Source organism: Anneissia japonica, unplaced genomic scaffold (genome assembly GCF_011630105.1).
Source record: "Anneissia japonica isolate Jap-2015-1 unplaced genomic scaffold, ASM1163010v1 scaffold288252_len263706_cov166, whole genome shotgun sequence".
Classification (NCBI taxonomy): Eukaryota; Metazoa; Echinodermata; class Crinoidea; order Comatulida; family Comatulidae; genus Anneissia; species Anneissia japonica.
This window is the reverse complement of record NW_022703281.1, coordinates 253,855-257,132: the sequence shown is the minus strand read 5'-3', so window position 1 is coordinate 257,132 and position 3,278 is coordinate 253,855.

Sequence of the window (3,278 nt, the reverse complement as noted above, 5' to 3'; positions counted from 1 at the left end):
TGGTTCTGTTGTTTGTACTTCAGTAGTTGATGCTGCTGTAGTCGGTTTATCAGTCGTAGAAGATTTGGTTGTTGGTACTTCAGTTGTCGAAGCCTCTGTAGTTGGTGCATTAGTAGTAGATGATTCTGTTGTTGGTGCTTCAGTAGTAGATGATTCTGTTGTTGGTGCATCAGTAGTAGATGATTCGGTTGTCGGCGCATCAGTAGTAGATGATTCTGTTGTTGGTGCATCAGTAGTAGATGACACAGTTGTTGGTGTGTCGGTAGTGGATAGCTCTGTTGTCGGTGCCCGTGTAGTCGATGTCTCTGTTGTTGGTGCATCAGTAGTGGGTTCGTCGGTAGTCGATGGTTCGGTTGTTAGTGCTTCTGTTGTTGGTACTGGAGTAGTCGATGGTGGTGGTGGCACTATTGCAGTAGTTGCTGTTGCAGATTAGATCGTGTGGTTACATGGATGTGAGTAGCAGAATTAATATATAGGTATAGTGTAATAAAAATAAAAATAATAATAACATTAATAATAATAATAACATTGCAGTAGTGCTCAAGGCGCACCGGGACTGAACCAAAATTTACAGTGAACTACCAAAAGAAAAAGAAAAAAACACCATACACATCACTGCACCATTTTTAGGTAATTTGAGGTACAGCACCTCCTATTACTCATAGGTGCTCTAATAATGAATGTGTCTAACTAAACAAATTAAGGTAAACGTTTTATTTCTAATAGGCACAGTATTTAAAAAATTCCATCCTAGGATTATAATAGTTATAATTGCCGTTTACAAAACTTGGGATATTAATTTAAATAGGAAGCTAAGATGAATGTTATTGATACAGAAAGAAGGGTTATCTTTTTAAAAAATACATGAAGATTCAACATGTCTTTATTATTTGTCTCTTTCTAAAATCAGTTCGTATAACATATCGGAACAAAAAATTATTATTAAAAACAACACGAATATAAGTATACTTAGGCTCTAAAACTTATTTAATATTTTGTTGATTAATAATTCTAATTGATAGCGTACGACTAAGTTGAAATATCTATTTGTTTTTCAGGCTTTGTGATCGTAACATTTTACCTTAAGGGTAGCCAAGTAAATGTCACCACTCACGGATGATAAATCCAGAATTATGTGAATTGTTGTATACGTATTATAATATATGTCTAATGCGCTTCTATTATCATCATAATACGTAACGCTAGACCTTTTTGAATAACACATGTAACAGTTAAATTGTAATTTGTGGCTTAATTGATAGCGTACGACTAAGTTGAAATATGTATTTGTTTTCCAGGCTTTGTGATTGAAAATTTTATCCAAGGGTAGCCAAGTAAATGTCACCACTCACTGATGATAAATCCAGAATCATGTGAATTGTTGTATACGTATTATAATATATGTCTTAATATGCTTCTTATTATCATCATAATACGTAACGCTAGGCCTTTTTGAATAACACATGCAACAGTTAATCTATAATTTGTGGCTTAAAGCAAATAATACATAAACATAAATAGTTTCAATGATAAACTGCAATTTTGTTTTTCTAAACAACCTGAACTTATGTGTTGTGCGTCAGGAGTTGAGGTAAGAAGGTGCTTTGCGCTGCCTGATGCAAACCATCATCAAACAGCATTGCAATATCAGCTGCTACTTGAGAATCGGTTTCAAAACTAGGCTATAAAGTAAACACTCGGTGGTCTAGTGGTTAAGCCAACAGGTTAGCTTTCCAAAAGGCTGTGGGTTCCATTCCCACTCGAATCACTTGCAAATTTATTTGGAAGTACTATATTTTGAAACGTGCCGAGCAATTAAAATGAATATTGAGTACCATTAAACTTCATGACTAGAATGTTGAAAGTATATAAAAACAAACGAATTACAGCAGTTATACAGTAAACAAATTGAAATTGAAAAAAAAGTGTTTTTGTAAAACCACAATTATCGGTACACCTCACACTTTGGTCACTAGGAAAGAGGTACATTAGGAAACTATGACCATAATATAGTCAACTTTCTCTGCTTATTATTTGATTTTAGAGTCTAGCCGTTATGTAAAAAGCAAATTGCAACAGTAATAAAAATAATAGTTTTCAACTCAGAATTTAATGAGGAATAACATATCAAAAATTTATAAAAATCTAATTAGTTGAAGGGGTTACATTTGACCAAAAATAGCAAATTTTACACTTTACCCCAAAATGGTATTTTTAAGCTAACCCATCCCTAGAAGATTCAATTTATCAAATCTCTTTCCTATTCTTCCTTCTTCCTTTATTCTTTCACAATTTTGCGTTTTATTCATATTTTTCATAATTTTATACACTCACATATATAGTCACTTGTTTAGGCCTAGCCTAGGCTAGACCTCGGCTATGCCTGTTACTATATTATTTAAATATACAATTTTAATAAGATTAATTTAACATGGACATAGTAATTCATACTTAAACAATACATTAAATTTAAATGTAAATATAATGACGTTAACGAATAAATAACAATAATTAAAACGTGTACATAGTATCACTACTACAATAATAAGATTAATATTTTTCAATCTTTTAATCAATTTTATATAGCCGGAGTTAGTATTGACCTAGGCTTCTATGGCTAACGACAGATACGCTTTCTCCAGTTCTGAGCCTGCTGGCAAGGCGTGCGGACGTGTTTCTGTGGAGCTCCCGGTTATTGATTCTCTGCCGTTTTTTTTTTCGTGTTTTAATGCCTTTTGGTGTGGATTTTCATTACGAATTGTTCGGCGAACATTCTAATGGTGTGAGTGTACCTTATTTTCGTGAGGTTTTAATGTTTTACGGGTTATTTTAGTTTATAAAGAACCAAGATTTATTCACGCTTTGTAGAACAATGCTAATTCCTGGCTGATTCTAGCGCCGATTGTTGCTATTAGCATGGCACCTGGAGTGAAAGGCATTCTTTGTGCTTCGTTGCTTTATTCCGTTTTGCTGTCATTTAACTTCTTAAAGTTAAACTCAGACGATTTTGCCACGGATCATCTCAAATTTGTGAGTCATTTTAAACATGAGCTTACTTCGCCCGATAATGTGTTTCCATTATCGTTCGGACACGAAGTTTTATTTAAATGTTTACATGTTGAAAATAAATCACACAAGCAGCTGAGAATCTCATTACGCAACGAACGAACTAATTGTAAAAACAAGTATAATTCTACAAAACATATACTCCTGTCTCTTATACACATCTAGATGTGTATAAGAGACAGATTTTGATGATGTCATCATGGTAAAAAAGA